General features: G+C 43.6%; 1 protein-coding gene across 18 annotated transcripts in view; it reads right to left on the reverse strand.

Annotated features, from left to right (window-relative positions):
* KIAA1217 (KIAA1217 ortholog) overlaps positions 1-15,124 on the reverse strand; it is an 815,330-nt gene that overhangs the window by 180,807 nt on the left and 619,399 nt on the right. The window lies entirely within an intron of this gene.

Below are 15,124 nucleotides of genomic sequence, written 5' to 3' on the forward strand. Positions count from 1 at the left end.
ATGCAGCAAGTGAAGCCCTCTCCCCCAGAAGGCAGGAAGGTGGCAATTCCATCCTTAGGACTCAGAGAGATGCAGGAAGCCAGCCCTGACTGGCAATGAGTTTCCCCCAAAATATCTCACCGTGGGCCCTTCTAAACTCTCCTGGGTCAGGGGAGAACATGTCACCCTGGCTTGCTGTCCTTGAAAGTGTCTCAAGGCTGCGGGGGAGTAACCAGAGTCGGAATGAAACTCCTTCCTCGGTTAGAATGCAGTCTGGTGGTGAGCCCGAACCTGCCATCTTGACTGGCACTGGTCACTGGCCACCTGGCTACTTGACAGACCAGAGCCCAGGACTCTGGGCCTGTGCTCTGCCACACGGGATGACCAGGACTTTTTCATGAAAAGATCCAAGGTGATCTTCCACTTACAGGAACAGAAGATCAGAATTATTGTTCAGGGAACAAATTCTGACATCTGAACCTGACTGACCTTGGAGGATGTCTTCAATTTACTAGGCTCACTGTACCGGTGTTCAAATATTTCAATTCTTGTTGATCCACTAATTTTTGTACTACTTAATTTTTTAAAAAAACCATGGTGGAAAAATGGTTTAGTTTTAAAAAAAACAAAAACTTCATCATTCTCATGCAAGAAGAATGATTCACTCTTGCATCCAAAATTGGCCAATAAGAATGTAAAGCAAAGTCTTAAAGAGATGTCTATACAGACATGTTCACGGTGGCATTCTTCACAGTAGCCAGGAGGTAGAAGCAACCCAAATGTCCACCAGCAGATGACTGGATAAACCAAATGTGGTCTATACGTACTGAAAGACATTCAGCCCCGTAAAGGAATCCTGTCACATGCTACAACACTGAGTAACTTTAGAACATAATACAAAGGGAAACAAGCCTGTCACGAAAAGACAAAAACCGTATGAGTTCACTTATTTAAAGTACGTGGTCAATTCAGACAGATAGAAAGTAGTATGGTGGTCTCCAGGGGCTGGGGAAGGGGGTCCCTACATGTTTTTAATGTATGAGGAGTTTCTTCCTATTTTTTTTTTAAGTTGTTTTTTTTTTTGATGTGGACCATTTTGCAAAGCTTTTATTGAATTTGTTACAATATTGCTTCTGTTTTTATGTTTTACTTTTTAGCCACTAGGCATATGGGACCCTAGCTTCCCAACTGGGGATTGAACCTGCACTGCCTGTGTTGGAAGGTGAAGTCATAATCACCGGACCACCAAGGACGTCCCATGCAGAGTTTCAATTTAATAAAGAGAAGAGTTCTGGAGACTGGCTGTATGACAACATAAATGTACTTAATGTTACTGAACTGTACACTTAAAAACGGCTGAGGTGCTAAGTTTTAAGTCATGTATGTTTTTCCATAAATCAAAAGAAAAGAAAAAAAAAAGGAAAGAATCAGTCAATGAGATGTCATGGCTTGGCAGTTCACTTCATAACTTACTGCACACACATACAGATATATCTATATGGATAATCTGCATACACAGAGCCTCTAAATACCATCGTAATTGAATTATACAATATCCATGATTCATATCACCACCACAGATTGAGATATAGATATGGACTATGTGTATATTTCTTTTATCTCTGAATTATTTTGTATTATTTAGAGCCTAGTCTCACACATATCAGACACAAATCTCTGCAAGAAAAAGAACACTTGAATTCAGAGAGCTATTACCAAATGTACAAAAGGCAGGTCTCCAGACAAGAACTGGACTAAAATATTCTATCCAGATTGCACTTAGGGGTTTAAAAAAAAAAAAGAAAAAGACCTCGAAGGAACTTTTAAGAGAAAAACAGAGTGACCCCATTAGAAGAACTGTTAGCTAGACTGACCTCCTAAAGCCCTTTTTGAGGTGAATATATTCTCGCTTGAAAGGGGAAGGTTGCTGTAGGGGGTCTGATTCATCAACTAGGAAAGACCCCAATACAGACCACCAGTAATAACCCCCTCTAGGTGCATGATAAATAAAAGTGTAAGATGCAAATAGGATGACGGAGCTGAAGAGTTGCTGTGGACAGACAAGAGGGGAAAGGGTACAGAAAGTCAGAGTTTCCATCTCAAGGAGATGTGGGATAAAACAGGCCGAAGGCAGAGGACCTGGGGGGACATGGCCCAGCACAGAGACCACAGAGAACGGGACGGGTGAAGGAGACCTGCGCCCTGAGGACAAGGCTGCCAGGAGGAGAGGGGCAGAGACCGCAACCTCTCTCTGCCGGTGACACAGCAACAAGCTCAGAGAGCCTGGGCAAGAGGGGACGAAGGAAGTCACCAAAGCAGCTACTGTGGGTGAGAAGCACCTGAAACTGAGGAAGAAGGGGCCAGAGAAACACCTAAACGGTTACAAGGTTCCAAACTTCAAGCAAAACCAACCCTGGCTGCATCTTTCTTGCCCTTGTTGACGGAGGTCAGGGAAACGTAAAAGGTGGAAGAAGCAGAGCAGGAAGAACCCAGGGGTCCTGGGGAGGTGGGAGCTCATCTCAGGAAATGCAATGGAGAACCTCCCTGGGGGTCCAATGGTTAAGAGAACATGCTCCCAATACAGGGGGTGTGGGTTCGATCCCTGGTCAGGGAACTAAGACCTCATATGCTGTGTGGCACCCCCCCAAAAAAAATCAAAAAGAAAATGCAATGGCTTCCACAGAGAAAGGGCTCTAGAACTTGAGGCCACAGAACCGCGAGTCTCTACAATAACATAAAATTTCTCAGGATTACAAAATGAAACTCACGGGAAACTTTTTCACTTCTCGCCAGGCTCCATCTGCGTGGAAAATGTTTTGAGCCCAACAGTAAGAAAGCAGTGAAAGAGAAGTGTATTTTATTAGGCCACTCACATACTCCCGTCAAATCAAGTGTGTAGGACTTAGAAGTCTGATTTATGGATTTTGACTATAAACTAGAAAATTGTTCCTAAAAAAAAAATAAGTAAATAGAAGGACTAAGTGGGAAAGGAGCTGAATGTCTGTGAGTCACTTCAGACAATGACAGCGATGATCAAGTATTTTAACAATATAACGAGGTTACATCCAGATTAAGGGAAATGTAACTGGAAAAAAAATGACGGGTCACCAGCGCAGGGAAACAGCTGGAGCAGCAAAAATAATAACGCTGTACAAATTAAACAGAAGGACACTTTGATTTCCTCAAAGACTCCTAATAAATCTAATAGCTATCCGAGGATGAAAATGGCAGAGAAACTACAGATGTCACTGTTACACAGAATGGTACTTGGGATGTCTTTGAAAGACCAAGTGGGGCTGGAAGGAAAAGAGGATCAACAGTTTTCATGCAGCAGACAGAACCAAAGATGAGCAACATACAGTATTTATGGGACTTCCCTGGTGGTCCAGTGGTTAAGAATCTGCCTCGCAAGGCAGGGGATGTGGGTTTGATCCCTGGTCAGGGAACTCAGACCCCACAAGCTATGAGGTACCAACTAGAGAAGCATCACAATGAAGACCGAGCACAGTCAAATAAATACAGTTCATTTGTTTTAAAAAAAAATACAGTACTTATAACAGAAAGTGGTGAGTAATATTTATTTTCTCTGTTTTGCCATATCTAAGTTTTCTATAATATAGAGTGTTATATAATAATAGAAAAAGAAGAGTATGGCTAAAGGTGGCGAAAGTGCAAGTAGGTCTCTAGTGAGCAATGAGAGAAAACCTGCAAAAGATGTTGGAGGTGGCCAGGTTTTTTGAATTCACCAGAAGAGCTTTGGTTTCGTTCAGAAGTTTGAGATTCTTCTAATACCACTTTTCCTTTAGTCAACTTTGACAGCTTGGGAGTGATTTAACCAGTCTGAAGACTAACTGTGGTTAAAGACAATGCATTCAGGAAAAAAAATGAGAAGATCTAGTGAAAACATGTCTATATTGGCTTCCCAGGTGGCTCAGTGGTAAAGAATCTGCCTGCCAATGCAGGACATGTGGGTTTGATGCCCGGGTCACAAAGATCCCCTAGAAGAGGAAATGGCTACCCACTCCAGTATCCTTGCCTGGGAAATCCCATGGACAGAGGAGCCTGGTGGGCTGCAGTTCATAGGGTCGCATAGAGTCGGACGTGACTGAGCGACTGTGCACGAACAAGAGCCCGTAATTAACGGCAATGGCCGAGTTGTCCACCGTATGTTCCAACATGCAGCTCTAACTGCGAGAGCCTCAACTAAGATTTGCATTCATGTTTCTAAATTTACGGACACATATTTCCTCTTCCTCCTCTCTTACTGTCAAACATTCTTGTTCTTTATTTTACAAACTGAGAATTGTCAGTATTAGTTTTCACTGAGTCCAAGACTCAAGGGAAGCAAAATGCTATTTTTATCATAGTTCTAAAAGCCTACTACTGTCTTCCTGATTGTGAAGTCACATGACAGTGATTTAATTTCTTTAAGCCTGACTCTCCTGATCTGTAAGTGGGGACATTAATAGTATTTATGTCGCACAGTTGTTATGAGGATTAACTGAGATTGAGGCATAAAACACGATACATCATTCCAGGCATAGACTAAGAATGCCAATGCTAGGAATTTGAAACATTAAAAACATACACTGCATTATCAAAAAGATGCCTTAGTTAAACAAATAACCAAACAATAAATGTCAAATGTCTTGAAATTTTGCACACTGCTTTGATTTAGCCATTCTATTTCGAGCAATTAATTATAAGGAAATCTACAACGACCCACAAGAGAGCCCCACATGGCGCTGTGCTGTATATTGTGAGGTGAGCACACAATTGAACCAATCAAATCAAGCACCACTAAGGACGAAGAGCAGCTGACTCTGTAACAACACAGAATAAAGTTCACACGTATAATCATGCTAGAAAACTGGCACATGTGGTTTTCTTTTGAATTTATATGCTTAGAAACAAATGGATATACAACAAAATGCTAATCCATGTGTGCTGTTGTTTTCTCGCTAAGACTCTTTTGCAACCCCATAGACTGTAGCCCACGGGGCTCCTCTGTCCATGGGATTTTCCAGTCAGGAATACTGGAGTGGGTTGCCATTTCCTTCTCCAGGGGATGTGCCTGACCCAGGGATCAAACCCACATCTCCTGCATTGCAGGCGATTCTTTCCCGCTGAGCCACCAGGGAAGCCCCGTGTCGGTTATGAGAGCATAAATGATTCTTTTATTCTTTATCTGTTCTTCCTAACAGTTCTAGAATTTACAAGTATTACTTTTGCAATTAAAAAATAAGAAATTATTTTTAAAAGTCACCTGGGATTTGGCATCAACTTACTTGCACTTCCTTTTCTGATTTCTTCCTACCTCCAAAAAAACTTAGCATTGAGTATGAGTTATGAGTAAAACAAAAGGAGGAAAAATACTGTATTCATTAGAGAGTCTTAAAAATGGGAAGAGCGATAAGATTATATTTAAAGGCATTGCTTCTATCACTTGTAACCTTGCCGTTTTGTTTTCTCATGTTGATTAGTGTCAGTTGCACCGCAAGGCGGCGCCTTGCACTTAGCAAGTACGGTAATGCAGTAGCCAGCACAATTGAAGGAAGCAGCTGACATCCGAAACTCAGGGAACAAGACACACTCCACAGTGATTGCTTTGCGAAGTCTTCACCCTCCTCAGTATATCCTCATGGGGTCCCTTGTATTAACACAAACTCACTTTGGCCAGTCTCTGAAATAAAAACCACAATGGGCTGACTGCTTGTATAGTGACTACCAATGATGGAAGGGAAAGAGAGCTCATTTAAAATTAGTAGCCACTGTGACACAAAACAAAAGAAACCAACAGAAGTAGGTGTTGGGAAAACAGTCTTAGAAATAATTCTATCCTAAAGACACAGAATAACCTAGAGATGAAAGCAATTTCAGGTTATTCAGGGAGGGTAAAAAAAAAAAAGGTTACTCAGTTGAGAAGTGTTAGTCACTCAGTTTCCTCTATCCATGAAAGTCTCCAGGCAAGAATGCTGGAGTGGGTTGCCATTCCCTTCTCCAGATCTTCCTGACCCAGGGATTGAACTCAGGTCTCCTGCACTATAGGCAGATTTTTCACCATCTGAGCCACCAGGGAAGAGCCACCAGTTGAGAAACCCAATTGTAATATAATGCCTTTTAAAAAAGTGTTTAAAGTAATAAAGATGGAATAAAATTAGGTGGACCTGTGAGACTCTGTAACTCATGCTAAGATTTATAACCGATGTAACAATGCAGCAGACCTTTGAACAATTTGGGGTCATTACAGGCTCCCCCATCCCCCCTTGTAGTTGAAAGTTCATGTATAACTTCTGACTCCCCAGAACTTAACTACTAATACAGCCTATTGTTGACAGGGAGCCTTACTGATAACATAAACAGTTGATTAACACATATTTTATATGTTACATGTACAGCTACCTACATTTTATGCATTCATGACATATCTTTACTTAATTTTTTTTTTGGTATTTCTAGGTTATGAGGTTCATCTGCAAGATTTTTCAAACCACTGCAAATCTCAAAAAAGTTTTCCAATATATTTATTGAAAAAAATCCACGTGTAAGTGGACCCATGCAGTTCAAACGTATGCAGTTCAAACCCATGCTGTTCAAGGGTAGACCGTAATCTTAAAATGCAGCATGAAGTCTGAGGATTCTGAAGGACAAACACACAAATTAAAAAGGCTGAAACATGTAACAAAAAGAGTCCAGGGTAGAAATCGTAAGAATTTCTGATTAAACTTCTGATTAAATAAAAACCTTAAGAAATCTTAAGAATTTCTAATTAACTAAAAATCCTCAGTAATTCTGTAGTGAATTTAGGACAATGATTAGTAATATGACTTTTGGCAGGAAAACTGGGCTTGAGCCTCAGTTCCAATACTTAATATCTCTGAGACCTTGGGATGCTATCTTGGGCCATGTACCTTGGAAATGCCACCTTCCTTGGTCATGTGTAGTTTCATTATCTATAAGATAGTAGAAATAGTAATAATAAGACATAAATTATAGTTTGTTGTATGAAATAAAGTAACTTATGAAAAATGCTAACCCCAGTGCTTAGCATACAATAAGGCAGCACCTGGTTTAATAAGAGCCTGAGTGGGACTTCCCTGGCAGTCCAGTGGTTATGACTTCACCTTCTAATGCAGGGCGTGTGGGTTTGATCCCTGGTCAGGAAGGGAAGATCCATGTTTCAAAGCCAAAAAAAACAAGACATAAAACAGAAGCAATATAGTAACAAATTCCTCAAGACTTTAAAAACAGTCCACATCAAAAAAATCTTAAAAAAAAAAAAAAAAGTCTGACAAATAATAGGATTACCACCACTCCTGTGCAGTATGTAGCTAAGAGAAGTATCTGAACACCTCTGTGAAATGTTGGGAAGGAGTCTGATTTTAAAAAACAAATAAACTTAGTACCTGTATGCATACAATGGAGTGCTGGTCTTCAAAGCAGTGGGTTTGCAGGGTCACACAGTTACTTCTGTGACCTTGCCGCTGTCTGCAAAGAACGGATTGTGAAGGAAGCAAGTCCACCTGCCACGTGTAGGGCCCCCAATTCAGCCAGTTCCTCCTGGAGCCGCACCATGATTCATGGTGGGCAGCCACGGGTGTCACGGGGACTCCAAAATATTCTAAGACTAATGCTGCTCATTCACCTTCAGTTTAGTGTTTTCAATCTCCACCCTTTCTACCACCTAGAGCAGGAGACCTATGAGATGCAACAGATCAATGAGAGATCTGATATAGTCAGTTCTCATGGAAATGAAAGGTACTTCGCGCACCTCTTTGCAAGAGTGACTGGCATCTAGGAAGAGACCTCCGAATTCCATTCCTGATCCTCCACGTTCCCACATAACAGAGGGGGAAACAGTGACTTGGAAGTACACCTGCCAAGTGACACACAATGTTTGGGATGAGTTAACCCAGGTCATCCCCACTAGGGTGACAGGTGTTTCCCCACCAGGTATAGCCTACAGCCACCCCAATGACCGCAGGACTCTGCTTGAGCCCTCTAGAGGACTCTGCTTGAGACATCCCTTGAGGACTCTGCTGACTTTTCCTCCACAACATTTAATACCACTGGAAACACTTGAGTCTTAACATACTTAGCTGCTTCTTTTCCATCTCCTTGGCCCCCTACACACACACACACACACACACACACACACACACGCACACAGGCACACACGCACGCATGCACACACACAAATGTGATCACCAAGAAGTCAGGGTACCTCCAGGTCTCAGATTTCCCTTCTAGGATGAATGGATGGAAGAAGGCTGGAGGAGGTAGTAGTCTCTGGGAGCCTGAGCTTCCTGCAGCCTGGACCATCAACCACCTCATTGGGTCTGAGGAGTTCAGACACGTGTCTCAGGGGCTATTCTTACGCCCAGCAGGCTACAAGCTCAGCCACACTTAACACCAGCCTCTCCAGCCCACCATGGGTCCTTGCTCCATCGAGAGCATTCCAATCCATCACCCCTGCTCCCCCATGCTTTTGTGCTCCTTGGCTGCTCTCTCTCACACCTTCTTGAAAGGAGGAAAATCTCCATCAGATATGGAATTTCTGTTTGGCAGGGTTTCCCTTCCATTTTCACCAAAACCCTCCTCCCCTGGAACATGAAACTCAATCAAAAATTCTCAAGAAAAAAAGACCTTCCAAACCAGAGGTTTCCATGTCTCCCTCATTATACAAAGGCTTTGCAATACATCCCACGCTCGCTTTAATACGGGCCTGTCCGGAAAGCTGCTACAGAGGAATTCGGCTTCGTGGTGGGATGGAGTGCCAGTTAACACTGGCCTCGGCTGTGATCTGACTAGATCTTGCCTTGGGAGCGGCCTTCTCGTGCTCAAGACCTTAAGAATTTGAGGGGGGTGGGGAGGAAATAAATCAGAAGCTTGTGATGAACACACACACACTACTGTATATAAAATATATAACTGGGGCTTTCCTTGTGGCCAGGACTCCAGGCTCCTGACACAAGGGCCAGGGGTTCTATCCCTGGTCAGGGAACTAGACCTCATATGTCACAGCTAAGACCCAATGCAACCAAATAAAATAATTTTTTTTTAAAAGATAGATAACCAACAAGGATCTACTACTGTATAGCTTAATATTCTGTTGCAATCCCATGGGCTGTAGCCCACCAGACTCCTCTGTCCATGGGATTATCCCAGCAAGAATACTGGAATGGATTGCCATGCCCTCCTCCAGGGGATCTTCCCAACCCAGGGATTGAACCCAGGTCTCCTGCACTGCAGGCGGATTTTTTTTTTACCATCTTCTAAGGGAAGCCTCCTAATATTCTGTAAGAATGTAAACGAGAAAAGAATCTAAGAAAGAATGAATATATGTATAATATATGTATATATATATAACTGAATCACTTTGGTGTACATTTGAGATGCACACAACACTGTAAATCAACTATACTCCAACGGAAAAAATCTTAAAGAAATTTTTTTAAAAAAAAATAATTTTCATAGGGAGGAGAGGTGGGAGAACTAAATTTTAATAGGGAGGGGAAGTGAGGTAAAAAAACGGGGTCCTCTATTAAGTCCAGTTGAGAATGCAATTCTGATTCTCCTTTTTCTCCCACAGGAAAGGGACCCAGAGTTGGGGACCTCTTGGATCCCCAAACCTGCCTCAGAAATGCACTGATTCACACACCCCAGGTGCTGGTGCCCAGATCCACTGCAGGACACGTCTGAGTGTCTTGTCTTTGTTGACCTACAACAAGGAGGGGCTGGCCCTTTCACACCCATCTACTCTGGAAGCTTCCAGGATGACTGGCAGAGATATTTCAGGGAAAGGGAGTGTCCTGTGCACACTTTGTGTGTTGGGGGGTAAGACTCAGTGGTCCAGAAAACCCTGGCTGACAGTAGATGCCCATGCAACACGACACAGGCATCAGCCTGGGCCTCTGCCTTCAGTATAAAACAAAGAGTTTGGGATTTCTCTGATAGTCAAGTTGTTAAGACTTCATCTTCCGACGCACGGGGTATGGGGTTCAATCCCTGGTGGGGAAGCTACGATCCAATATGCCTCCCATTCAAAAAACCAAAACATAAGACAGAAGCAATACTGTAACAAATTCAATAAGGACTTTAAAATGGTCCACATCAAAAGACCTTTCAAAATTAGAAAAATACATAAATAAAACAGAGACTCAACCTGTACCACAGAGCTTAGCTTTAGACTTGGCTGCCTCTCAACACCAGAGAGCCCCCCTCACAGTCATTCCCAAGGAAGGCTAAGCACCTTGGGTCAGAGCTGCAAGTCCTCCATCACCAAGCCTCCCAGTGCAGGTGGGAAGAACCTGAAGCCAGAAGCTCCAGGGTTCTGCACTTGTTGACTGTCTTCCTTTGAAGGAATCGCTTAACCCAACACTGGGTTTGTACAGGGCCCATTAAACCACTGGGTCTCCCTTTGTTGTTGTTGCTTAGTTCCTCAGTCGTGTCCGACTCTTTGTGACCCCGTGGACTGTCGTCCTCCAAGGTCCTCTGTCCATGGGACTCCCCAGGCAAGAATACTGGAGTAGGTTGCCATTCCCTTCTCCAGGGGAATTTTCCAGACCCAGGGATTGAACCCGTGTCTCCTGTGCTGGCAGGCAGATTCTTTACCACTGAGCCACCTGGGAAGTGAGGTCTCCTTTCCACATCTGCAAAATGACAACAGCCATCCGGCTGACCTCACGAGGTCACCAAGAAGCACCAACGAGGTAAATGAGACAAAAGCACTGCGAAACTGTAAAGCTCTAAAAATAACAAAGCAGCGGTGTTGTTATTAAGGAGCAGAGCTTGAGGCATGCACACGGAGAAAAGAGCTGCTACCATGTTTTGCTGCTTAAGAAGGAGTCTGGCGGTGTCTGTCCCCACCTGCTTGGTGGCAGGGACACAAGACCTTCCATACCCAGCCTCAGGTCGGCAGCGGACCAAAGTCCTGATGGTGGATGTCAGCTCTGCCGTCCCCAGTTGGGGGCCTGGGCCACGATGAGAGATTTGCTGTCCTGAGGTCTCGAGACCCTCCTTCCCACGGAATTGCACACTTTCCTGACCCCGACCTAATTCCAGGTCAGATCTCCGGTTCTCTGCTGCCACACACGTGTGGATTCCAGCAGGCAGCGCTTGGCCAGCCTTCCCACGCCCACCAGCCCACGTTCCTGAGAGCTCAGTGCAGGCCTCTGGCCTCATTTCCCAGCTTCTGGCCTATTAACCTCCAGAAACAATCCAAATACCTTTTCGGAGCTGAAAATTACTATGAAAACAAGCAAGCTTTACTGGCAGATAAAAATACCTTCTTATAAATATACTCTTTGTAAAAAAAATAAATAAATAATATACCTTAGCAGATCAATGCTTTATTTTTTGCTTTTATTTTTCAGCCTGCATGGCATGTGGGATCTTAGTTCCCCGACCAATGATCAAAACCATACCCCTTGCAGTGGAAGGGCAGAGTCCAACCACTGGCCACCAGGGAAGTCTCACAAATACTCTCCTTGACAGTTCCATTTCACTGCTAATAGCCAACACCCAAGATGATGCTGTGAAAGTGCTGCACTCAACATGCCAGCAAATTTGGAAAACTCAGCAGTGGCCACAGGACTGGAAAAGGTCAGTTTTCATCCCAATCCCAAAGAAAGGCAATGCCAAAGAATGCTCAAACTACCGCACAATGCATTCATCTCACACACTAGTAAAGTAATGCTCAAAATTCTCCAAGCCAGGCTTCAGCAATATGTGAACTGTGAATTTCCAGATGTTCAAGCTGGTTTTAGAAAAGGCAGAAGAACCAGAGATCAAATTGCCAACATCCGCTGGATCATCAAAAAAGCAAAAGAGCTCCAGAAAAACATCTATTTCTGCTTTATTGACTATGCTAAAGCCTTTGACTGTGTGGAGCACAAAAAACTGTGGAAAATTCTGAAAGAGATGGGAATACCAGACCACCTGACCTGCATCTTGAGAAACCTATATGCAGGTCAGGAACCAAGAGTTAGAACTGGACCTGGAACAACAGACTGGTTCCAAATAGGAAAAGGAGTACGTCAAGGCTGTATACTGTCACCCTGCTTATTTAACTTATATGCAGAGCACATCATGAGAAACGCTGGGCTGGAAGAAACACAAGCTGGAATCAAGATTGCTGGGAGAAATATCAATAACTTCAGATATGCAGATGACACCACCCTTATGGCAGAAAGTGAAGAGGAACTCAAAAGCCTGTTGATGAAAGTGAAAGAGGAGAGTGAAAAAGTTGGCTTAAATCTCAACATTCAGAAAACGAAGATCATGGCATCCGGTTCCACCACTTCATGGGAAATAGATGGGGAAAGAGCAGAAATAGTGTCAGACTTTATTTTTCTGGGCTCCAAAATCACTGCAGATGGTGACTGCATGTCACAGCCATGAAATTAAAAGACGCTTACTCCTTGGAAGGAAAGTTATGACCAACCTAGATAGCATATTCAAAAGCAGAGACATTACTTTGCCAACAAAGGTCTGTCTAGTCAAGGCTATGGTTTTTCCTGTGGTCATGTATGGATGTGAGAGTTGGACTGTGAAGAAAGCTGAGCGCAGAAGAATTGATGCTTTTGAACTGTGGTGTTGGAGAAGACTCTTGAGAGTCCCTTGGACTGCAAGATCCAACCAGTCCATTCTGAAGGAGATCAGCCCTGGGATTTCTTTGGAAGGAATGATGCTAAAGCTGAAACTCCAGTACTTTGGCCACCTCATGCGAAGAGTTGACTCATTACAAAAGACTCTGATGCTGGGAGGGATTGGGGGCAGGAGGAGAAGGGGACGACAGAGGATGAGATGGCTGGATGGCATCACCGACTTGATGGACATGAGTCTGAGTGAACTCCGGGAGTTGGTGATGGACAGGGAGGCCTGGTGTGCTGCGATTCATGGGGTTACAAAGAGTTGGACACGACTGAGCGACTGAACTGAAGAGAGTCATCCCATTTCTTCAATTCAAAAGTAGATGAATATTATTTAAACAGACAAGGAACACAGGCTATGATCAATTGGTAATTTGTGTGATCAAACATCACCATGATAATAAATACAATGTAACCGGGGCCATAATTACAAATTAGTCTTTTTCACATTGCATTTAAGGTAAATAATCTGTGGTGAAACAAAAACACCAACACCACTACTAACAGCAAAACCCCAGCAACAGCTCTCTAATATGATGTTAAGATTACAGGAATAGAGTTCATACATTCTTCTTGCTGCGTGAATACTTCTGAGGGTCAGTTTTAACATCCAGTCAAATCTTTTGCTCATAAAGTAAGTAAAGATTTCAATATTTTAAAACAGAAGGTTGGATTTAGCGGTTCTTCTGGAAGAAGTTTAATACGTGCACCCCTAATTACAATGAATTAAAATAGAATGTGTGCACATAACAATTCAACTCTAAACAGACTTCGCTAATTGCTTGGAAACAGCAGAAGCCAAAAGTTGAAAACCGGCTCTAAGTTACACAAACAGCCTCTGGCCTTACACTGAAAAACTGAGAGAGTGCAATCAGAAGAGAGAAAAGAGCCCTTTAGCAAAATTAGAAGTCGTAGAGCTCCTGCTCATCATCACAGATACGGAATTTGGGGAGCTGGGTGCAACCACAGTTCACAAACAATCAGCAGGACACTGAGTGATGCCATTCAAAAGCTTTAAGAAAACTTTACGTGAATGAACCAAGAGTCTGTCATACAGAGTCAGAAACAGAAAACCAAGTATCACATATTAACACATATCTATGGAATCCAGAAAAATGGTGCAGATGATCCTATTAGCAGGGCAGGATAGAGATGCAGATATAGAGAACAAACGTGGACACAGCAGGGAAGGAGAGGGTGGGGCGAGCTGAGACAGTTAGTGCCGACATTACACACACCACCATGTGGACAACTGACGGCTAGTGGCGACCTGCCGCACAGCACGGGGAGCTCAGCTCTGTCCTATGATGACCTTGAGGTGTGGGATGGGGCAGGGTGGTAGGCCCAAGAGGGAGGGGATAGAGATATAATTATGACTGATTCATGTTGATATACATGGAGTTCCCAGGGGACGCTAGCGGTGAAAGGACCCGCCTGCCAATGCAGGAGACTTCAGAGATGCCAGTTTGATCCCTAGGTGAGGAAGATTCCCTGGAGAAGGAATTGGCAACCCACTCCAGTCTTCTTGCCTGGAGAATCCCATGGACAGAAGAGCCTGGCGGGCTATAGTCCATAGGGCCGCAAAGAGTCAGACATGACTGAAGAGACTCAGCACAGCTCAGCACATGTGGATGTAGAGCAGAGACCATCACAACATTGAAAAGCAATTATCCTTCAATGGAAAAAAAAAAGAGGGAAGGGACATGTGTATACTTAGAGCTGATTCATATTGTTGTACAGCAGAAACTAACTCGGCATTGTATAGCAATTATTCTCCATTTAAAATTTTTTTTAAAGTTAAGAAGATTACCAACTACCCTTCCAGGAGAAAGGCATAAAAACGTTAAAGAACTCCCTTCACACTCTTCCTATCCCAACTTCACAGAAATACATTGAAAATATATGTTGGAAGAAATCTGATGAGCAATAGGTTGAAAGAGAAAGATAAACAGAAATGGTGACTCACAAACAAAATACAGAGCTATTGCCAAGGTGGTTTTCACCATAAACAAGCTCCAGATGGGTCACAGGCATTTCCACCTGGATCATCTGTTTGGGTTGCCCCATCTCCTGTCCTTGAGAACATCAGGCAGGGGCAATGCTAGAATGTCAACACCATGGGTTCAAGTGGCCTTCTCTTCCTTCCTCTTCAGGAGATTTAGTTTGGCAGTTTTGAGGTGCAGTAAAGGGATGAGGGAACTGCAGGCATGGAGCAGAGGAAACCCACATCAATGAGATGAGTGAATCTCATTGGTCTGAATACATCTTGTGTGGACCAAGCCTCTCCTCTGCCTCGAAGACTCCTGAAGCTGCCGTGGGTCTGAGGCTGCTGAGTAGGCATATGGGGTCATTCTAGCGCTCGTGGGGGAGAGAGGGCTCGACATCATTTCCATCTTCCAGCACTCCCTGGAGAATCTCAACAAAAAAACTGGCCAGCCTCCATCCCTCCCACCCGCAGATCCCTGCCAAGTCACATTCCCTCCTTGGGTCTG

This window comes from Bos indicus x Bos taurus, chromosome 13 (assembly GCF_003369695.1).
Source record: "Bos indicus x Bos taurus breed Angus x Brahman F1 hybrid chromosome 13, Bos_hybrid_MaternalHap_v2.0, whole genome shotgun sequence".
Classification (NCBI taxonomy): Eukaryota; Metazoa; Chordata; class Mammalia; order Artiodactyla; family Bovidae; genus Bos; species Bos indicus x Bos taurus.